General features: G+C 37.2%; 8 non-coding genes across 8 annotated transcripts; 4 read left to right on the top strand and 4 right to left on the bottom strand.

Moving 5' to 3' along the window:
* Positions 1-1,654: 1,654 nt before the first annotated feature.
* On the bottom strand, positions 1,655-1,742 carry TRNAS-GCU (transfer RNA serine (anticodon GCU)). The gene has a single exon. It is a non-coding gene; the product is annotated as a tRNA-Ser (tRNA).
* Positions 1,743-5,330: 3,588 nt separating this feature from the next.
* On the bottom strand, positions 5,331-5,418 carry TRNAS-UGA (transfer RNA serine (anticodon UGA)). The gene has a single exon. It is a non-coding gene; the product is annotated as a tRNA-Ser (tRNA).
* An 824-nt stretch (positions 5,419-6,242) lies between these two features.
* Positions 6,243-6,313, top strand: TRNAG-GCC (transfer RNA glycine (anticodon GCC)). The gene has a single exon. It is a non-coding gene; the product is annotated as a tRNA-Gly (tRNA).
* Positions 6,314-6,761: 448 nt separating this feature from the next.
* Positions 6,762-6,835, bottom strand: TRNAM-CAU (transfer RNA methionine (anticodon CAU)). Its single transcript has one exon. It is a non-coding gene; the product is annotated as a tRNA-Met (tRNA).
* Positions 6,836-8,795: 1,960 nt separating this feature from the next.
* TRNAT-GGU (transfer RNA threonine (anticodon GGU)) lies at positions 8,796-8,867 on the top strand. The gene has a single exon. It is a non-coding gene; the product is annotated as a tRNA-Thr (tRNA).
* A 507-nt stretch (positions 8,868-9,374) lies between these two features.
* On the top strand, positions 9,375-9,456 carry TRNAY-GUA (transfer RNA tyrosine (anticodon GUA)). Its single transcript has one exon. It is a non-coding gene; the product is annotated as a tRNA-Tyr (tRNA).
* A 357-nt stretch (positions 9,457-9,813) lies between these two features.
* Positions 9,814-9,887, top strand: TRNAD-GUC (transfer RNA aspartic acid (anticodon GUC)). Its single transcript has one exon. It is a non-coding gene; the product is annotated as a tRNA-Asp (tRNA).
* Positions 9,888-12,484: 2,597 nt separating this feature from the next.
* Positions 12,485-12,555, bottom strand: TRNAC-GCA (transfer RNA cysteine (anticodon GCA)). The gene has a single exon. It is a non-coding gene; the product is annotated as a tRNA-Cys (tRNA).
* Positions 12,556-24,149: the final 11,594 nt, after the last annotated feature.

Below are 24,149 nucleotides of genomic sequence, written 5' to 3' on the forward strand. Positions count from 1 at the left end.
GCGAAATAGCGGACGAGCTCGCGTGCTCCCGCTTGGTCGACCAATGGTACGGCGAGGCGTGGGAGGTTGCATTTAGTGCTGATGAAAGTACGGCCGAAGATACCAGGTGGGAACAGTTCGTGTACGGTGTGTGTACGCATATGACCTGGCAACGGCGCCGTGATGGACTAACGGTAATCCTAGAAAACGTTCCATCGGTACAGAATGGTGGAAACGCGCATCGACGTGAACGAAATCGCTCAACACTCTCTCCTTCACTCATCTCCCACCCTCAGCACCACACACATAGCACACACACCAGGGGGACGCACGCACGCGCACATCGCCGCCCACGTCCCGCTTGCTCGCGCGCTTGCCGGACTCTTTAATAAACTTTTGTCTCGTACGGAATACTATATGATTTCACCGTTTGTTTCATCAGAAACAATCTGGGACGGAAGGATTCGAACCTCCGAGTAACGGGACCAAAACCCGCTGCCTTACCACTTGGCCACGCCCCATTTCGGGTTTTATGCGACACTAATAAACACTAGTATGTTTATTTGTTATTCGTCAATACCATTTCAATTACATAAAAAAGGAGGGATATTCTCTTGCTAGTATTCTACACATGCGGATAATATAGAATCAAAAAAATGCATTGATCATTACATGGAATTCTATTAAGATATTATATGAAAGTCGAATTTATTCCACTCTCATTTGAGAGTGCAAATACAAGGAGGTATTTTGTGTTTGGGAAAGTCCGAAGAAAAAAGATTTTGAATCTGCCTTTTCCTTCTTTCCCTTAAAAAAATAACTCAAGAAAAATCCAATTATTTACTCTACAAGAATGAAATGCTTGTTATGCCTAATATACTTAGTTTAACCTGTATCTGTTTTAATTCTGTTCTTTATCCTACTAGTTTTTTCTTTGCCAAATTACCCGAAGCTTATGCTATTTTCAATCCAATCGTGGATATTATGCCTGTTATACCTCTATTCTTTTTTCTATTAGCCTTTGTTTGGCAAGCTGCTGTAAGTTTTCGATGAAATCTTTAGTACTCTGTATGCCAAATTGAATGATGTGTTCATTCCAAAAAAATTTAAAAATGGGTAAAAGCCGAGAAGTTTTATATTTTTATATTATGAACCTTCGATTCTAAAATTTAAATTCTTCTACATTGAATGGGTAGCTACAGCAATAAATTTGGATCAGCCTTTCTACTCCCCTGCACCTAGGTTGAGCAGGTACCTAAAGGTACCTACACAATACCTAACCACCTAACCCTATTTTTGCTATTGATAAGAGTGCTTATTATAAAAGAATTCTTGCAATTTTTTTCAAGAATTCTTTTTTGCATTTTTAGGTATAAAAAAAACCATCCTAGTGGATCCGTGTGGTAAGGAAAAACTGGTAATCTATTCCTTAAAAAAAAATCTTGGAGATTATGTAATGCTTACTCTCAAACTTTTTGTTTATACAGTAGTGATATTCTTTGTTTCACTCTTTATCTTTGGATTCTTATCTAATGACCCAGGACGGAATCCTGGACGCGAGGAGTAAAAATTCAGTTTTTTTTTTCTTATTGGATTTGTTTCGTACATTTATCTATGAGAAAATCCGGGGGTCAGAATTCTTTCCAATTCGAAAGTCCCAAATGATCCAAGGGAGCGGAAAGAGAGGGATTCGAACCCTCGGTACAAAAAAATTGTACAACGGATTAGCAATCCGCCGCTTTAGTCCACTCAGCCATCTCTCCACGTTCCAAAGCGAAAGGTTTCCGTGATATGATATAGGCAAGAAATAAGAAATAACGGTTGCAAAAAACCCCCTTTTTTTCTTTCAAAAGTCTATAAAAATTATATTGCCAATTCCATTTTAATTATATTCTTTTTTCTTAATGTTAATAAAAAAAGAAGAAAATTCTTGTTTTTTCTTTCTAAAAATCGATATTGGCCGAGAGACAATCAAATAGATTTTCTCTTTAGCGGGCATTTCCATATAGGACTTGTTATAATTATAATAAAACAAGCAGGTTATATAAAAAAAACGCTTTTTTTGTCGATTATTTATCAAGAAAGCAAAAAGGGTTCTTATCAAATCCACCATAAAATTGGAAAGAAGCATAAAGTAAGTAGACCTGACTCCTTTAATGATGCCTCTATCCGCTATTCTGATATATAAATTCGATGTAGATGAAATTGTATAAGCGAATTTTTTTTATTTCCTTAGACTTAGACCGCGCAAGACAAGAATTTTTCGCTATTTACGATTTCATATTCTTGTTACTAGATGTTCTATAGGAATAAGAAGAAATCGCAACTCCTTTGCGCTACACATAAAATTGGATTTCGAAGGTCCATTTTTTTCTTCAGAATCCTCTATTTTAGTTCTTCCACCCATGCAATAGAGAGGGAATGGGAAAAGAAGGGTTACTTTTATTTTCATTTTTCCCTTAAAAGATATACTTTGAAATAGGAGTCTTGGAATAATGCTGAATTCAAAGGTTTATTTCTTTCTATAGTATAAGAAAAACAATTTATTTCTATTTCTATAGTATAAGAAAAACAAATCGAATCAAATTCATGGATTTACCACGACCTTGGTTGTGACTGTGACTCCATAGATAAAAATGGGAAATTTCTCTCTTCGAGACCATTGAAAAAGGGCATTGAACGACAAAGAAATCGTCCACAGATAATAAAACTATCATATGCCTTGGAAAGTGATATGAGGTGCTCGGAAATGGTTGAAGTAATTGAATAGGAGGATCACTATGACTATAGCCCTTGGTAGAATTCCTAAAGAAGAAAATGATCTATTTGATACTATGGATGACTGGTTACGAAGGGACCGTTTCGTTTTTGTAGGATGGTCTGGCCTATTGCTCTTTCCTTGTGCTTATTTCGCTTTAGGGGGTTGGTTTACAGGGACAACTTTTGTAACTTCTTGGTATACCCATGGATTGGCTAGTTCCTATTTGGAAGGTTGTAATTTCTTAACCGCAGCAGTTTCTACCCCTGCCAATAGTTTAGCACACTCTTTGTTGCTACTATGGGGGCCCGAAGCACAAGGAGATTTTACTCGTTGGTGTCAATTAGGCGGTCTATGGACTTTTGTAGCTCTCCACGGGGCTTTTGCACTAATAGGTTTCATGTTACGCCAATTTGAACTTGCTCGGTCTGTTCAATTGTGGCCTTATAATGCAATCTCATTCTCTGGTCCAATTGCTGTTTTTGTTTCTGTATTCCTTATTTATCCACTGGGGCAATCTGGTTGGTTCTTTGCGCCGAGTTTTGGCGTAGCAGCGATATTTCGATTCATCCTTTTCTTCCAAGGATTTCATAATTGGACGTTGAACCCATTTCATATGATGGGAGTTGCCGGAGTATTAGGTGCGGCTCTGCTATGCGCTATTCATGGAGCGACCGTAGAAAACACTCTATTTGAGGACGGTGATGGTGCAAATACCTTCCGTGCTTTTAACCCAACTCAAGCTGAAGAAACTTATTCCATGGTCACTGCTAACCGCTTTTGGTCCCAAATCTTTGGTGTTGCTTTTTCCAATAAACGTTGGTTACATTTCTTTATGCTATTTGTACCCGTCACCGGTTTATGGATGAGTGCTATTGGCGTAGTTGGCTTGGCTCTGAACTTACGTGCCTATGACTTTGTTTCCCAGGAAATCCGTGCAGCGGAAGATCCTGAATTTGAGACTTTCTACACCAAAAATATTCTTTTAAACGAGGGTATTCGTGCGTGGATGGCAGCTCAGGATCAGCCTCATAAAAATCTTATATTCCCTGAGGAGGTTCTACCACGTGGAAACGCTCTTTAATGGAACTTTCGTTTTAGCTGGTCGTGACCAAGAAACCACCGGCTTTGCTTGGTGGGCTGGGAATGCCAGACTTATCAATTTGTCCGGTAAACTGCTTGGAGCTCATGTAGCCCATGCCGGATTAATCGTATTCTGGGCCGGAGCAATGAACCTATTTGAAGTGGCCCATTTCGTACCAGAAAAGCCCATGTATGAACAAGGGTTGATTTTACTTCCACACTTAGCTACTCTAGGTTGGGGAGTAGGGCCAGGGGGGAAGTTCTAGATACTTTTCCGTACTTTGTATCTGGCGTACTTCACCTAATTTCCTCCGCAGTCTTAGGCTTCGGTGGCATTTATCACGCGCTTCTGGGACCCGAGACTCTTGAGGAATCTTTTCCATTCTTTGGTTATGTCTGGAAAGATAGAAATAAAATGACTACAATTTTGGGTATTCACTTAATTTTGTTAGGTCTAGGTGCTTTTCTTCTAGTACTCAAGGCTCTTTATTTTGGCGGTGTATATGATACCTGGGCCCCTGGGGGGGGAGATGTAAGAAAAATTACCAATTTGACCCTTAGCCCCAGTGTTATATTTGGTTATTTACTAAAATCTCCTTTTGGTGGAGAAGGGTGGATTGTTAGTGTAGATGATTTAGAAGATATAATTGGTGGGCATGTATGGTTGGGTTTTATTTGTGTATTTGGCGGAATTTGGCATATTTTAACCAAACCCTTCGCATGGGCTCGCCGTGCATTTGTATGGTCTGGAGAAGCTTACTTGTCTTATAGTTTAGCTGCTTTATCTGTCTTTGGTTTTATCGCTTGTTGTTTTGTATGGTTCAATAATACAGCTTATCCGAGTGAGTTTTATGGACCCACCGGGCCAGAAGCTTCTCAAGCTCAAGCATTTACTTTTCTAGTTAGAGACCAGCGTCTTGGAGCTAATGTGGGATCCGCTCAAGGACCCACAGGTTTAGGTAAATATCTAATGCGTTCCCCAACTGGGGAGGTTATCTTTGGAGGGGAAACTATGCGTTTTTGGGACCTTCGTGCTCCATGGTTAGAACCTCTAAGGGGCCCCAACGGTTTGGACTTGAGTAGGTTGAAAAAAGACATACAACCTTGGCAAGAACGACGCTCAGCAGAATATATGACCCACGCTCCTTTAGGCTGTTTAAATTCCGTGGGTGGCGTAGCTACCGAGATCAATGCAGTTAATTATGTCTCTCCTAGAAGTTGGTTATCAACTTCTCATTTTGTTCTAGGATTCTTCTTTTTTGTGGGCCATTTATGGCATGCAGGAAGAGCCCGAGCTGCTGCAGCAGGTTTTGAAAAGGGAATCGATCGTGATTTGGAACCTGTTCTTTACATGAACCCTCTTAACTAAGATTTTCTTATTTATACCTGTTCTACTTTTTTTCTGTTCTGGCTCGGTTATTCCATCTAGCCGAGCCATTCATTCCTTTTTATGAAAGAAAGATAAGGGACAGAAAAAAAATGAAAGAAACAAACGTATTCAATAAGCAAAAGGAGAGAGAGGGATTCGAACCCTCGATAGTTCCTAGAACTATACCGGTTTTCAAGACCGGAGCTATCAACCACTCAGCCATCTCTCCACAGCCTAATCCTTATTTTACTCCTACAAATAGAACATAGCCATATAAAAAATAAAAAGATTTATTAGCCTCTAGAAAGATATCAGATACAAGTTCCTTTTCGATATATCTCTGTATACTGTATACACGGATACAGGATCCGCTATACCCGCTTGTGAAATAAAGAGTAAATAATCTCTTCTCACCCCCATATCCAAATAAAAAAGCGGTTTAAGTAATAAATTTGAATTAAAGAGAAGAATCAATGGATTCATGATTAAACCCCTCCTACTTCTTGTATTTTTTTACAATTTTGGTTTAAGTGAGGGATCAAATATGTAGTCAACTTTATTTGATGGTAGCTTGGAGGATTAGAAATATGACTATTGCTTTCCAATTAGCTGTTTTTGCATTAATTGCGACTTCCTCAGTCTTAGTAATTAGTGTACCCCTTGTATTTGCTTCTCCTGATGGTTGGTCAAATAATAAAAATGTTGTATTTTCCGGTACATCATTATGGATTGGACTAGTCTTTCTCGTAGCTATTCTGAATTCTCTCATTTCTTAAATGAAATTTGGTTAATATTTATTAACCCCATAAAAAAGAAATAATAAAGGCCATTTCTTCTAAAAAATTAGAATAGTGAGACGTATTAAAACGCAATTTGCGTTCCGAATTGCTAGCTCTTCTCTTTCAGTATTATGAAATTCCATTCCCATTAGAATATTCATTCACAGATAATAAAAAAAGGAAAACTCTAATATAATAGAAAATGAAATGAAACGGTCGACCCAGACATAGAAGGTCGACCCAGGCGGATATACGCTATAAAATATATACCGTAGCGAGCGTAGTTCAATGGTAAAATATCTCCTTGCCAAGGAGAAGATACGGGTTCGATTCCCGCCGCTCGCCCGCTTAATTTATCAAAGTACTATGATAAAAAGTTTAGTCTAGTTAACTGTTTAACTACTTATATTAAATTAAGTATTAATTAGGTGTTAGTCTAGTGCCGTATCCCTTACTATCTTACCCTTCCTTTGCATCCCACTCAAAAAAAGACGGCGCTCCGGAGGCAGAAATAGAACTCGCCAACAGAGCTCCAAAAATTGGGTATTAACTGAGACAAACAACGGGCAAACTTTTTTTAAAGGGAAGAGAGAGGTAGACTGTCCCTTTCGTTTCATTTTTATTTTCTGCAGGGTAGGGAGAAGCCTTGCGCCTTCTTTTTTTGAAGGCAAGTGACTTCGCAAACTGCTCAATTTTGCCCTCTAGGGCCGGGAACTAATGAATAAAAAAGGGTTGGATACGCCCCTCTACCATATCTAGAGAAATAGAATAGTCCTTTTATACAGACTGCTAAGTGCGGAGACGGGAATCGAACCCGTGACCTCAAGGTTATGAGCCTCGTGAGCTACCAAACTGCTCTACTCCGCTCTGGAGTACCAGAAACTGGTGGACAAAAAAGGCTTGAATACAAGCCTCTAACATGTCTAGACAAAGAGAATACTCCTTTTATACAGAATGGAGCGGGTAGCGGGAATCGAACCCGCATCGTTAGCTTGGAAGGCTAGGGGTTATAGTCGACGTTGGTTGATTATTTTTAACGTCTCTAATTCAAAACCGAACATGAAATTTTGATTTCATTCGGCTCCTTTATGGATATTCTCACCACTTAACATCTATGTCAGCTTTTCTATTTGAATGGAACCAAAGCTCTCCACTTTCTAGATGATCCTTATAGAGTAGGAGATAGAAATTCTATCTAAATCCATCTAATCTACTTACTTCGTTCCCTAATTTCATTCAAGAGATCCTGAGGAAAAGAATTGGGTTTCCACCGAGCTTAAACAATATGCGGATGGTTCTAGTAAACCAAAACTATCGTTTTTTAGCTATTTGGCTTCCTTATTCCTTATTTTAAGAAGATTTAGTTACGATTGGAAATCAACTTTTTTGTATCTTCATCCATAGATCCTTTACTCATATTTTCAAAATTGGAATACTTAATCCAATGCAAAATTATGCTTCGCGACTCTGTACTCATAATCCTATTTTTATTTTGGATGCAATTTAAATTAGTCTTTGGATACAAATCGCCAGAATGTATATTCTTCCTCAATATGCTATTGAGAGGAAAAGGATTTAATCCTTTATAAGAACTAAAGTTTTCATCGGAATATAAAAATAAAAAACTTAAGGATGCCTTAAGTATATCATTTCAAATTCAGTTATTATATAGAACGAATCACACTTTTACCACTAAACTATACCCGCCACATTGTAGATTATGGTATAAATGGTACCCTTTGTCAAGGATAGCCATTTGACAAGAAGGCTAATTCCCCCTTATTGAATCAGACGGAGAAGGTTCATGACACTGAGCCGTTGGTACTTCTACTTCGATCGCTCGCCTTTACTTTAGGATTTAGATAGCCCCTCTGGTCTGTAAAAAAAATCTTTTCTTACCATGCTAATAGCGCCTGAACCAAATGTATTTATTTTGATTAGGATCCTATTCTACGGTTACGACTACAATAATAATTATTTACTTTGCAAGGACGTAAGTGTGTCAGACTGCTAAATTGTTTTATTATTCCTACAATATAAACTAGGGGATATAGGGGGTAACACTGTCCCTATAAATTCCTTTTTCCTTTTCTTTTTTGTCCAGAATTGAACAAAAAAGAAATTATGGAAGATGTTTTCTTCCCCCATTAAGTCCGAGCCATAGAGTAAGAGTGAGATGAGTTTTCCAAATTCATCATAGACTTTCCCTATGGCTTGATAGAAGTAAGCAGCAAAGAGTCGTAACTTAAAGAAAAAAACGGACAGGGCCGACAGATTTACCTGATGTAAAGAAGATCCTAAAAGTCTCTGATTAGTCGACTCTCTCCATTTAACACTTTCCTCTCTCTCCTTTTTTCCACTGACTCAATTCTAGTTTATTAGATTCTTGTTTAAAAGAATGAAAAAAGTTCAATAGAACTAAGAACACATAAAAAATAGCATAGAGGATCAAGGCCATTACCAAAAGTTCCTCCCAAGGATCCTATATCCTATTGGGTATCTGTTCCCCGCCTTTTCCCGCTAGGATCGGAAATCTTATATTTTCCATATCCATATACCGTTGAATCCTTGGGGTTCCAGAATCCGCCTATTTTACTAGTCTTCGGAAACGGAAAACCCTGAACCAAGAAGAGTTGGATATGTTATGTAGGGTATGTTTTTTTTATTAATTTTATTTTGAGCTCTCAAGATATCGATATATACATATACAATCTCTACATAATGTCTCTCTCTCTCTATCTCTATATATTATATATATAATATGTACATTATGCAGTAGACCCATAATGGGAAATCCAAGTGGCTAATTTTTGAATTAAATAAAAAAGCCCTTTTAACTCAGTGGTAGAGTAATGCCATGGTAAGGCATAAGTCATCGGTTCAAATCCGATAAAGGGCTTTTTAAATTAGTGGTAGAGTAATCTCGTGCTAAGACGTAAGTCGTTGGTTCGAATCTGATAGAGTACTTTTCTACAAAATTGATTCACTTTTGTTCTTTGTTTTTGAAACTTTCTCTATATTTTTAGAGAATTTTATGACTTAGTGCGGGATGGATGCATTTTTGGTCTGAACACTAAATGAAGCACGGAGAATTAATCTATAACGATCAACTAAAAAAAATCCTAGATGAAAACATAACAGAAAAGTTGGAAAAACTCTTTGCTTTGGATCTATTTATACTTTTCGAGTATATTGACAATTCCAAAAAACTGCTCATACTATGATTATAGTATAATCACGAGCGGTTGTATATGGCCCTATCGTCTAGTGATGCCCCTATCGTCTAGTGGTTCAGGACATCTCTCTTTCAAGGAGGCAGCGGGGATTCGACTTCCCCTGGGGGTAGGGAGTATTATGAAAGGAGGTTAATCATAGATTAGCAAAAACCCTAGAATAAATTCTTCCTGGGTCGATGCCCGAGTGGTTAATGGGGACGGACTGTAAATTCGTTGACAATGTCTACGCTGGTTCAAATCCAGCTCGGCCCAAACCAAAAATCTAGGGCTTCGTGAGTATGAACTAAATCCTTTTGTTTTTCTTCCATAAAATAAAATGTCTGATCTATAGAAATAAAAGATAAAGAAAAAAGGGAATTTTTTTTTCTAATCCATATCTCTCTCATTCCTTTGTTACAAACAAAAGAGTTTTTCTTATTGAAGGCTGGATTATTATCCATTTTTAGTGATAAAAAATCACGACATACTAGTTATGTCACTCTCACTATACCCACGTATAATATAATATGTGGGTATGTAGTATATGATTCGTCTATTTCTTAGAGTACGAAAGACGAATCGAATCTTCTTATGGTTCTATTTAAGAATGGGTATGCCATACACCCCGCGGGGATTGTAGTTCAATTGGTCAGAGCACCGCCCTGTCAAGGCGGAAGCTGCGGGTTCGAGCCCCGTCAGTCCCGAACTAGGGTTCAATGAATGGAGAAATTGATATTTCCTTTTTCCATGAAAAAAAGGGGCAGGGAGCAAGATCAAATACCCACAGGGCACCCTTACTTCACTTTTTTATTTTGCATCCCTCATTAAAGAGGGAGGGAAGGCATATAGGAATTTTTTTTCACTACTCCCGATCGATAAAGATAAAGAAAGACACACATACGATATGTGGATTAGTAGAATTTAGGATATTATATTACTCTATCTTTCTTTATGATGATACCATCCTCATCTTAATTTCCTATTCCACTCTTATGGAATAGAGTACCGGTATTTTACCGGAATCCATACATAAATCGTATTCCCTTTTTATTTCAGACCTCTTTTCCCCATCTCACTTCTACTGCTTATTTGGATGTCTATGTGACCCATAGAAAGTTGGTCATATAATACATACATAATTGTATGTATAACTATAAGAAAAAGGAAGGGAAATTGTATAAGATTAAGAAAGTAGAAGATTAAGAAAGCTCGTGGGTTAGAGATATAGAAAAGAAAAAGTAGAAAAGGATTAAAAAAGAGGGAATTCCTAATCCAATCAAAAAACCCATTTTGGTCTTAGTGTGGATAGAGGATCTTCCTATGTTATACTATATAACTCTCATCCGTGAAATATAACTCTCATCCATGAATTGATTTGATAGATCCGATATTCATAATATTGAATTGATTCAGTATTATCAGAATGCAAGCCCTACCCTTGAATTTACAAGATACCCCTTTTTCCTCTCCATGGGATTACATCCCGAGTTATTGTGAAAATAAAAAATAAAGAGGTTATGGAAGTCAATATTCTCGCATTTATTGCTACTGCACTGTTCATTCTAGTTCCTACTTCTTTTTTACTTATTATTTGTAAAAACAGTCAGCCAAAATAATTAATTGGAATTCCAATTAATCATTGAAGAAATTAAAAAGGGATTAAATAAAAAAAATCCAAGTCTTAAATGAAAGGATCTGGTTGGAATCTTAAAGTGTGGTAGAAAGAACTACATATAGTTTTTTCTACGACACTTTAGATTCTTTCTATTATATTATCTTTGAATCTACATAGAATAGATTAGTAGATTGAAATAGTTAAGTAGTCTAATTCAATTTCTTTTTTCATTGCATCCACTTAATTTCAATCAGGTCAAAATAAAAAAATCTAAGACAATTCTTGACCAAAGAATCCATGGAAGGAAAGAAAAATAATATTAAGAATAGACTATAGTAAAAAGTAAAAGGAAATGGAAAATGTGTGATATGCCGTGAATAGTTCCGTGGAAGAAAGTCTAATTTTCTTATGTATAGAACTTTTTTTAACCATTCGTCATTTCTAGTAGAAATTATGAATTGGTATAATGGCTCTTTCTTACATTACAACTTACAATACAAGAGTTTCTTACAGGAGTGAAACAAAACTAAAGAAAAAGATTAAAGAATAACGTTTGACAAAATGATTAATGCAAAATGATCCATTAATGAAAAGAATTGATACAACAATTTGATTACTTAATCAATTAGTAGTATCCCTAGAGTCCACTCCTTCCCCATACTACTAGTGAAAGAGAAAATGTAAAGACTACCATTAAAGCAGCCCAAGCGAGACTTACTATATCCATCTAAATTATGTCTCCTATTTCTATGAAGGGATTATTCTATTCTACTATTGATCAATAATCATAGTGGAATCAAGGGTACAGAGTCAAAAAGGGATTCCGCCCTAAGGCCATGGATCAATCAGTTCAAGGAATTTACTCCTAACAAATTCTTATAGGAATTCTGGTAGAATTAGAGAGCATTAAAAATACGATACTATAGCCCTTTTTTCCTTAAAAAAGAAAGAGTACGGGAATGATGTCCTGAATAGAAGAAGCGGGAATAGGAAGATTTTTTATTCCTTTTGTTACTCTTTTTTTTAAGCAAAGGACGCCCGAATATACCATAAAATTAACGATAGATAAATATTTATTGGATACCTACCTTACCTAATGTTTATTTTTGACCTAAACCCTGCAGCCTTGCTTTGTATCATTCTATGAAAGAATGAAGAGGAAGAGATTTTATCCATAACACAACTCCTAAATTGATTTTTGATCGACCTATTTAATCTGATTCTCGTTAGAATTAAGTAGTCCTTACTTTAGTGTATGTAGGTAACATAAGATGTACGATAAAAAAATGTATAATAATTAGTAAGTCTTGATATTCTTTCGTGGAGTCCCTTCTTGAATCTTAGATTGAAAAAAAAAGAATGCCCCTTAGGGACCTTTCTTTGGATACCAAGATTTCTGACATCTTATCCTCGTATTTTAAAATTATCAAATCGAATCTCAATTAAGAACCAATTCAAATTCATATAATAAAAGAATAAGGAAACACTACCTCACCCCTATTGATAACCATTTTGGCCACTACCGTCAAAACAAACCCTAACCCTAGTTTGAGGATAGAACTATGGTATGGTTTCTCTAAACCCAGTATCGGCAGGCCCAGTTACTCTCTTGCCCGAACTTATGCGAAGTAAAAATTGATCGAATTCGATCAGCACTATAAAAAAAACCTAAGTATTTTATTGATCAGGCGGCACCCAGATTTGAACTGGGGATAAAGGATTTGCAGTCCCCTGCTTTACCGCTTGGCCATGCCGCCAAAAAATCCGATCAAAAATCTAGAAAACAGCAAGTATTCATCCATGTTTTCTTACGAAAAGCCCCTTTTATTTTGAATATAATTCTACTTACTTTTTTCCAATCTTTTTCAAAAAATCTATTCCTGCTTTTTTTGATCCGGTTTCTATTATTCTCCTCGATAGATTCTATCTTAAAACATACATTGTTAACACAATAAAACTTCCCATTTCTTTCTATTGAGATGAAAAAGAAGAAAAAGTGGATTTCTATTCACAGGCTGCAAAATTCAGAATAAATTGGAACCGTTAACTAGAATTCTCTTTTTTTTTATTGCAGTAGTGAACTACTCTTAAATCGGTATTATCTCCCCCCCCTTCAATGGCATAATAAAATAGTATGACTTTATGCTTAATCCGTGTATAGGTAAACTTTAGGTCCGAACAGCATTATTATCCAAAGATCCCCTTTATGTACATATCTCTATGGAGAATCATGCTTTAATTTTTCAAAGTATTAAATTAAATATCTTGAATAAAAAAAGGAAATTTGCTCTGATATAGAGTATAACCTTACTATCTTGGCCTACCCAAGTGAAATTACGATAAAAGAAAAGCATGGATATGGGGAGAGGTGGATAACTAGATTGGCATGTACTTAAAAAAGGGACTTACTTGATTTTAGAATTCCACAATGAAATACTGAATTTTCTAGCAATTATACTACTCCGATCCGAAATAAAAAAGAACCCTCAAATTATTTTGAGAAATTAAAGTAAGCACGCTATTCTAAATCGAAGTAAAGTCAAACTTTCTAGTATATTATATTACGGCTTTATTACATTCATAGAAAGGAGATAAAATGAGAAATCTTTGCCATCCAATCTGATTAGAATATCATAACATAAAGTATAAGTGGCATAATTTTTTTTTAGGAATGTTTTATCAATTCATTTTCATTTCATTTGTACCCCTGGCAAACTCGAACTTTCGTCCAAATGGTCTCTATTCATATGTATGAAATACATATATGAAATACGTATGTGGAGTTCCCTAGAATTTCATGTGATTCAGTAAACAGAATATAGATTCCATGATTGCTAGATCGATCCAGAGGGATTGATGAAGAGTGAGCTGATAATGGAATTTTTCTTTGATAAACAGGAAACTTAAGATTAATATGCTCCGGAATGGAAACGAGGGAATGTCCACAATACCCGGATTTAGTCAGATCCAATTCGAGGGATTTTGTAGGTTCATTAATCAAGCCTTAGCAGAAGAACTTGACAAGTTTCCAACAATTAAAGATCCAGATCACGAAATTGCATTTCAATTATTTGCGAAAGGATATCAATTGCTAGAACCCTCGATAAAAGAAAGAGATGCTGTGTATGAATCACTCACCTATTCTTCCGAATTATATGTATCTGCGAGATTAATTTTTGGTTTCGATGTGCAAAAGCAAACCATTTCTATCGGAAACATTCCTATAATGAATTCCTTAGGAACCTTTATTATAAATGGAATATACCGAATTGTGATCAATCAAATATTGCTAAGTCCTGGTATTTACTACCGCTCGGAATTAGATCATAAGGGAATTTCTATCTACACTGGCACTATAATATCAGATTGGGGGGGGGGAGATCGGAATTAGCAATTGATAAAAAAGAAAGGATATGGGCTCGCGTGAGTAGAAAACAAAAGATATCTATTCTAGTTCTATCATCAGCTATGGGTTCGAATCTAAGAGAAATTCTAGATAATGTTTCCTACCCTGAAATTTTCTTGTCTTTCCCGAATGCTAAGGAGAAGAAGAGGATTGAGTCAAAAGAAAAAGCTATTTTGGAGTTTTATCAACAATTTGCTTGTGTAGGTGGGGACCTGGTATTTTCGGAGTCCTTATGCGAGGAATTACAAAAGAAATTTTTTCAACAAAAATGTGAATTAGGAAGGATTGGTCGACGAAATATGAATCGAAGACTTAATCTTGATATACCTCAGAACAATACATTCTTGTTACCACGAGATGTATTGGCCGCTACGGATCATTTGATTGGAATGAAATTTGGAACGGGTATACTTGACGATGACGATATGAATCACTTGAAAAATAAACGTATTCGTTCGGTTGCAGATCTGTTACAAGATCAATTCGGATTGGCTCTTGGTCGTTTACAACATGCAGTTCAAAAAACTATACGTAGAGTATTCATACGTCAATCGAAACCGACTCCCCAAACTTTGGTAACTCCAACTTCAACTTCAATTTTATTAATAACTACTTATGAGACCTTTTTTGGCACATACCCGTTATCTCAAGTTTTTGATCAAACGAATCCATTGACACAAACTGTTCATGGGCGAAAAGTGAGTTGTTTAGGTCCTGGAGGGTTGACGGGGAGAACCGCAAGTTTTCGGAGCCGAGATATTCATCCGAGTCACTATGGGCATATTTGTCCAATTGACACGTCTGAAGGAATCAATGTTGGACTTATTGGATCCTTAGCAATTCATGCGAGAATTGATCACTTGTGGGGATCCATAGAGAGTCCGTTTTATGAAATATCTGCTGAGAAAGCAAAAGAAAAAAAAGAGAGACAGGTGGTTTATCTATCACCAAATAGAGATGAATATTATATGATAGTAGCAGAAATTCTTTGTCCTTGAATCAAGGTATTCAGGAAGAACAGGTTGTTCCGGCTAGATACCGTCAAGAATTCTTGACTATTGCATGGGAACAGATTCATGTTAGAAGTATTTTTCCTTTCCAATATTTCTCTATTGGGGGTTCTCTCATTCCTTTTATTGAGCACAATGATGCGAATCGGGCTTTAATGAGTTCTAATATGGAGCGCCAAGCAGTTCTGCTTTCTCGGTCCGAGAAATGCATTGTTGGAACTGGATTGGAACGCCAAACAGCTCTAGATTCGAGGGTTTCCATTATAGCCGAACGCGAGGGAAAGATCATTTCTACTGATAGTCATAAGATACTTTTATCAAGTAGTGGGAAGACTATAAGTATTCCTTTAGTTAACCACCGTCGCTCTAACAAAAATACTTGTATGCACCAAAAACCCCGGGTTCCACGGGGTAAATCCATTAAAAAAGGACAAATTTTAGCAGAAGGAGCTGCTACAGTTGGGGGCGAACTTGCTTTAGGAAAAAACGTATTAGTAGCTTATATGCCATGGGAAGGTTACAATTTTGAAGACGCAGTACTAATTAGCGAACGTTTGGTATATGAAGATATTTATACCTCTTTTCACATCCGGAAATATGAAATTCAGACGGATACGACAAGCCAGGGCTCCGCTGAAAAAATCACTAAAGAAATACCACATCTAGAAGAACATTTACTCCGCAATTTGGACAGAAATGGAGTTGTTAGGTTGGGATCCTGGGTAGAAACTGGTGATATTTTAGTAGGTAAATTAACGCCTCAGATAGCGAGCGAATCATCTTATATCGCGGAAGCTGGATTATTACGGGCCATATTTGGCCTTGAGGTTTCCACTTCAAAAGAAACTTCTCTGAAATTACCTATAGGTGGAAGAGGGCGCGTTATCGATGTGAAATGGATCCAAAGGGACCCGCTCGACATAATGGTTCGTGTATATATTTTACAGAAACGTGAAATCAAAGTTGGGGATAAAGTAGCCGGAAGACATGGGAATAAAGGGATCATTTCCAAAATTTTGCCTAGGCAAGATATGCCCTATTTGCAAGATGGAACACCCGTTGATATGGTCTTCAATCCCTTAGGAGTACCCTCCCGAATGAATGTGGGACAAATATTTGAAAGCTCGCTCGGATTAGCGGGGGATCTGCTAAAGAAACATTATAGAATAGCACCCTTTGATGAGAGATATGAGCAAGAGGCTTCAAGAAAACTTGTGTTTTCAGAATTATATGAAGCCAGTAAAGAAACAAAAAATCCATGGGTATTTGAACCCGAGTACCCGGGAAAAAGCAGAATATTTGATGGAAGAACAGGCGACCCCTTTGAGCAACCTGTTCTAATAGGGAAGTCCTATATCTTAAAATTAATTCATCAAGTTGATGAGAAAATTCATGGGCGTTCTACTGGGCCCTACTCACTTGTTACACAACAACCGGTTAGAGGAAGAGCCAAGCAAGGGGGACAACGAGTAGGAGAAATGGAAGTTTGGGCTTTAGAAGGATTTGGTGTTGCTCATATTTTACAAGAGATACTTACTTATAAATCTGACCATCTTATAGCTCGCCAAGAAATACTTAATGCTACGATCTGGGGAAAAAGAATACCTAATCATGAGGATCCTCCAGAATCTTTTCGAGTGCTCGTTCGAGAACTACGATCTTTGGCTCTAGAACTGAATCATTTCCTTGTATCTGAAAAGAACTTCCAGGTTAATAGGGAGGAAGTTTGATCGGAATAAATATAAATTCTTTTCTTATTTCTATTTTATGATTGACCAATATAAACATCAACAACTTCAAATTGGACTCGTTTCCCCTCAACAAATAAAGGCTTGGGCTAACAAAAACCTACCTAATGGAGAAGTCGTTGGCGAAGTCACAAGGCCCTCTACTTTTCATTATAAAACCGATAAACCAGAAAAAGATGGATTGTTTTGCGAAAGAATCTTTGGACCCATAAAAAGCGGGATTTGCGCTTGTGGCAATTCTCGAGCGAGCGGAGCTGAAAACGAAGACGAAAGATTTTGCCAAAAATGCGGGGTAGAATTTGTGGATTCTCGGATACGAAGATATCAAATGGGATACATCAAACTCGCATGTCCCGTGACTCATGTGTGGTATTTGAAAGGTCTTCCTAGTTATATCGCGAATCTTTTAGATAAACCTCTTAAGAAGTTGGAGGGCCTAGTATACGGCGATTTCTCTTTTGCTAGGCCCAGCACTAAAAAACCCACTTTTTTACGATTACGAGGTTTATTCGAAGAGGAAATTGCATCCTGTAACCACAGCATTTCTCCCTTTTTTTCTACCCCAGGCTTTGCAACATTTCGAAATCGGGAAATTGCGACAGGAGCAGGTGCTATTAGAGAACAATTAGCAGATTTGGATTTGCGAATTATTATAGAGAATTCTTTGGTCGAATGGAAGGAATTAGAAGACGAGGGGTATAGTGGAGATGAGTGGGAAGATAGAAAAAGACGAATAAGAAAAGTTTTTTTGATTAGACGCATGCAATTGGCGAAACATTTTATTCAAACAAATGTAGAACCAGAATGGATGGTTTTGTGCTTATTACCGGTTCTTCCTCCCGAATTGAGACCTATTGTTTATAGGTCTGGAGATAAAGTAGTGACTTCAGACATTAATGAACTTTATAAGAGAGTTATCCGTCGGAACAACAATCTTGCCTATCTATTAAAAAGAAGTGAATTAGCGCCAGCAGATTTAGTAATGTGCCAGGAAAAATTGGTACAAGAAGCCGTGGATACACTTCTTGATAGTGGGTCCCGCGGGCAACCGACGAGGGATGGTCACAATAAAGTATACAAATCACTTTCAGATGTAATTGAAGGTAAAGAGGGAAGGTTTCGCGAGACTCTGCTTGGGAAACGGGTCGATTACTCGGGGCGTTCTGTCATTGTTGTGGGTCCTTCGCTTTCATTACATCAATGTGGATTACCTCTAGAGATAGCAATAAAGCTTTTTCAGCTATTTGTAATTCGCGATTTAATCACGAAACGCGCCACTTCTAATGTAAGGATTGCTAAAAGGAAAATTTGGGAAAAAGAACCCATTGTATGGGAAATACTTCAAGAAGTTATGCGGGGACATCCTGTACTGTTAAATAGAGCACCTACCCTGCATAGATTAGGCATACAGGCCTTTCAACCCACTTTAGTAGAGGGGCGTACTATTTCTTTACACCCATTAGTGTGTAAGGGTTTCAATGCGGACTTTGATGGAGATCAAATGGCTGTTCATCTACCTTTATCCTTGGAAGCTCAGGCAGAAGCCCGTTTACTTATGTTTTCTCATATGAATCTCTTATCTCCCGCTATTGGGGATCCTATTTGCGTACCAACCCAAGACATGCTTATCGGGCTTTATGTATTAACGATTGGAAAGCGTCGAGGTATTTGTGCAAATAGATATAATAGTTGAAGAAACTACCCAAATCTAAAAGTAAATTACAATAATAATAATAATTCTAAATATAGGAAAGATAAAGAACCCCATTTTTCTAGTTCTTATGATGCACTGGGAGCTTATAGACAAAAACTAATCAGTTTAGATAGTCCCTTGTGGCTACGATGGAACCTGGATCAACGCGTCATTGGGTCAAGAGAAGTTCCGATTGAAGTTCAATATGAATCTTTGGGGACTTATCATGAGATTTATGCCCACTATCTAATAATGGGAAATAGAAAAAAAGAAATTCGTTCGATATACATTCGAACCACTCTTGGTCATATTTCTTTTTATAGAGAAATAGAGGAAGCCATACAAGGATTTAGTCAGGCCTATTCATACACTACCTAAACAAGAAAGTTAGATTCGGCGATGCCCCTCCCCTTTCGGGGGGCATTCCGATTTCCCTAGTATCATCATTATTTGCCACGCGAATCCAGATTGAGATTGAGGCAAGTTAATTAAATTTTCGAATCAGTGACTCAGGCCCATTGTCGAATCCTACTCAGCAATTGTCGAATCCTACTCAGCCGAAAAGGGGGTACTTATGTATGGCGGAACGGGCCAATCTGGTCTTTCATAATAAAGAGATAGACGGAACTGGTATGAAACGACTTATTAGCAGATTAATAGATCATTTTGGAATGGGATATACATCCCATATACTGTATCAACTAAAGACTCTGGGCTTCCATCAAGCCACTACTACATCGATTTCGTTAGGAATCGAGGATCTTTTAACAATACCCTCTAAGGGATGGTTAGTCCAAGACGCGGAACAACAGAGTTTTCTTTTGGAGAAACACTATTATTATGGGGCTGTACACGCGGTAGAAAAATTACGCCAATCTGTTGAGATATGGTATGCGACAAGTGAATATTTGAAACAAGAAATGAATTCAAATTTTCGGATAACGGATCCTTCTAATCCAGTCTATCTAATGTCTTTTTCAGGAGCCAGAGGAAATGCATCTCAAGTACACCAATTAGTAGGTATGAGAGGATTAATGTCGGACCCTCAAGGACAAATGATTGATTTACCTATTCAAAGCAATTTACGCGAGGGACTTTCTTTGACAGAATATATAATTTCCTGCTATGGAGCCCGCAAAGGGGTTGTAGATACTGCTGTGCGAACAGCAGATGCTGGATATCTTACACGTAGACTTGTTGAAGTAGTTCAACATATTATTGTGCGTAGAAGAGATTGTGGTACTATCCGAGGTATTTCTGTAAGTCCTCAAAATGGGATGACGGAAAAACTTTTTGTCCAAACACTAATTGGTCGTGTATTAGCAGACGATATATATATCGGTTCACGATGCATTGCCGCGCGAAATCAAGATATTGGAATTGGATTAGTCAATCGATTCATAACTGCCTTTCGAGCACAACCATTTCGAGCACAACCAATATATATTAGAACCCCCTTTACTTGCCGAAGCACTTCTTGGATCTGTCAATTATGCTATGGCCGGAGTCCTACTCATAGTGATCTGGTCGAATTGGGAGAAGCCGTAGGTATTATTGCGGGTCAATCAATTGGGGAGCCAGGGACTCAACTAACATTAAGAACTTTTCATACTGGCGGAGTATTCACAGGGGGTACTGCCGACCTTGTACGATCCCCTTCGAATGGAAAAATAAAATTCAATGAGAATTTGGTTCACCCCACACGTACCCGTCATGGGAAGCCTGCTTTTCTATGTTATATAGACTTGCATGTAACTATTCAGAGTCAAGATATTCTATATAGTGTGAATATTCCCTCAAAAAGCTTGATTCTAGTGCAAAATGATCAATATGTAAAATCCGAACAAGTAATTGCGGAGATTCGTGCCGGAACGTCCACTTTACATTTTAAAGAAAGGGTACAAAAGCATATTTATTCTGAATCAGACGGCGAAATGCACTGGAGTACTGATGTTTACCATGCGCCCGAATATCAATATGGTAATCTTCGCCGATTACCAAAAACAAGCCATTTATGGATATTGTCAGTAAGTATGTGCAGATCCAGTATAGCGTCTTTTTCACTCCACAAGGATCAAGATCAAATGAATACTTATGGTAAAAAAGATAGGGAAATTCTTGATTATTCAACGTCGGATCGAATCATGTCCAATGGCCATTGGAATTTTATCTATCCTTCTATTTTTCAAGATAATTCAGATTTGTTGGCGAAAAAGCGAAGAAATAGGTTCGTCATTCCATTACAATATCATCAACAAGAGAAAGAACTAATATCCTGTTTTGGGATTTCGATTGAAATCCCCCTTATGGGTGTTTTACGTAGAAATACTATTTTTGCTTATTTTGACGATCCCCGATACAGAAAAGATAAAAAGGGTTCAGGAATTGTTAAATTTAGATATAGGACCCTAGAAGAAGAATATAGGACTCGAGCGGAAGACTCAGAAGAGGAATATGAGACCCTAGAAGACGAATACAGGACCCGAGAGGACGAATATGAATATGAAACCCTAGAAGAATCTAAATATGGAATCCTAGAAGACGAATACGAATATGAAACCCTAGAAGACGAATATGGGAGCCCAGAAAACGAATATGGGAATCCAGAGAACGAATATAGGACTTTAGAGAAAGACTCAGAAGAGGAATATGGGAGCCCAGAGAGCAAATATAGGACCCAAGAGGACGAATATGGAACTCTAGAGGAAGACTCAGAAGACGAATATGGCAGCCCCGGGGAAAGCGCAGAGGAAAAATATGGTACTTTAGAGGAAGACTCAGAAGAAGATTCAGAGGACGAATACGAGAGCCCAGAGGAAGATTCCATCTTAAAAAAAGAGGGTTTGATTGAGCATCGAGGAACAAAAGAATTTAGTCTAAAATACCAAAAAGAAGTAGATCGGTTTTTTTTCATTCTTCAAGAACTTCATATCTTGCCGAGATCTTCATCCCTAAAGATACTTGACAATAGTATTATTGGAGTGGATACACAACTCACAAAAAATACAAGAAGTCGACTAGGCGGACTGGTCCGAGTGAAGAGAAAAAAAAGCCATACGGAACTCAAAATATTTTCCGGATATATTCATTTTCCTGAAGAGGCGGATAAGATATTAGGTGGCTGTTTGATACCGCCAGAAAGACAAAAAAAAGATTCTAAGGAATCAAAAAAAAAGGAAAAATTGGGTCTATGTTCAACGGAAAAAAATTCTCAAGAGCAAGGAAAAGTATTTTGTTTCCGTTCGCCCTACAGTGGCATATGAAATGGACGAAGGAAGAAATTTAGCAACACTTTTCCCGCAGGATCTCTTGCAAGAAGAAAATAATCTCCAAATTCGACTTGTCAATTTTATTTCTCATGAAAATAGCAAGTTAACTCAAAGAATTTATCACACAAATAGTCAATTTGTTAGAACTTGCTTAGTAGTGAATTGGGAACAAGAAGAAAACGAAAAGGCTGGTGCTTCCCTTGTTGAGGTAAGAGCAAATGATCTTATTCGCGATTTCCTAAGAATTGAGTTAGTCAAGTCCACTATTTCGTATACACGAAAAAGGTATGGTAGGACAAGTGCAGGACCGATTCCCCATAATAGGTTAGATCGCGCCAATATCAATTCTTTTTATTCCAAGGCGAAGATTGAATCACTTAGCCAACATCCAGAAGCTATTGGCACTTTGTTGAATCGAAATAAAGAATACCACTCTTTGATGATTTTGTCGGCATCCAACTGTTCTCGAATTGGTTTATTCAAGAATTCAAAACATCCCAATGCGATAAAAGAATGGAATCCTAGAATTCCTATTCGAGAAATTTTTGGGCCCTTAGGCGCTATTGTAGCTAGTATATCGCATTTTTCTTCATCTTACTATTTACTAACGCATAATAAAATCCTGTTAAAAAAATATTTGTTCGTTGACAATTTAAAACAAACCTTCCAAGTACTTCAAGAACTTAAATACTCTTTAATAGATGAAAATAAAAGGATTTCTAATTTCGATAGTAACATAATGTTGGATCCATTCCTTTTGAATTGTCACTTTGTCCATCATGATTCTTGGGAAGAGACATTGGCAATAATTCACCTTGGACAATTTATTTGTGAAAATGTATGTCTATTTAAATCGCACATAAAAAAATCCGGTCAAATTTTCATTGTAAATATGAATTCCTTTGTTATAAGAGCAGCTAAACCTTATTTGGCCACTACAGGAGCAACTGTTAATGGTCATTATGGAGAAATCCTTTACAAGGGAGATAGGTTAGTTACGTTTATATATGAAAAATCGAGATCTAGTGACATAACGCAAGGTCTTCCAAAAGTGGAACAAATCTTTGAAGCGCGTTCAATTGATTCATTATCCCCGAATCTCGAAAGGAGAATTGAGGATTGGAATGAGCGTATACCAAGAATTCTTGGGGTCCCTTGGGGATTCTTGATTGGAGCTGAGCTAACCATAGCCCAAAGTCGTATCTCTTTGGTTAATAAAATCCAAAAGGTTTATCGATCCCAAGGGGTACAGATCCATAATAGACATATAGAGATTATTATACGCCAAGTAACATCAAAAGTGCGGGTTTCCGAAGATGGAATGTCTAATGTTTTTTCGCCTGGGGAATTAATCGGACTATTGCGAGCGGAACGAGCAGGACGAGCTTTGGATGAATCGATCTATTATCGGGCAATCTTATTGGGAATAACAAGGGCTTCCCTAAATACCCAAAGTTTCATATCTGAAGCAAGTTTTCAAGAAATTGCTCGAGTTTTAGCAAAAGCTGCCCTACGAGGTCGCATTGATTGGTTGAAAGGCTTGAAAGAAAACGTAGTTCTGGGGGGGATTATACCTGTTGGTACCGGATTCCAAAAATTTGTGCATCGTTCCCCACAAGACAAGAACCTTTATTTCGAAATAAAAAAAAATCTATTCGCGTCGGAAATGAGAGATTTTTTGTTTCTCCATACAGAATTAGTTTCTTCAGATTTTGACGTAACAAACAATTTTTATGAGACATAAGAACCCCCATTTAACATTTAACCCTATATCATTTAAGGATACATAAAAAATATTTTTTATTTCAAGCTATTTCGGATCTTTCTTAATCTTCAAAAAGAACTAAATTCCGTAATGGAATGCTAGGGTTAAAAAAAAAGGAAGTGTGGAAAAAATGACAAGAAGATATTGGAACATTAATTTGAAAGAGATGATAGAAGCAGGAGTTCATTTTGGTCATGGTATTAAGAAATGGAATCCTAAAATGGCCCCTTACATTTCGGCAAAGCGTAAAGGTACTCATATTATAAATCTCGCTAGAACGGCTCTTTTTTATCAGAAGCTTGTGATTTAGTTTTTGATGCAGCAAGTCAGGGAAAAACTTTCTTAATTGTTGGTACCAAAAAAAGAGCAACAGATTTAGTAGCATCAGCTGCAATAAGGGCTCGTTGTCATTATGTTAATAAAAAGTGGTTCAGTGGTATGTTAACGAATTGGTCGATTA

Source organism: Aegilops tauschii, chromosome 1 (assembly GCF_002575655.3).
Source record: "Aegilops tauschii subsp. strangulata cultivar AL8/78 chromosome 1, Aet v6.0, whole genome shotgun sequence".
Taxonomy (NCBI): domain Eukaryota; kingdom Viridiplantae; phylum Streptophyta; class Magnoliopsida; order Poales; family Poaceae; genus Aegilops; species Aegilops tauschii.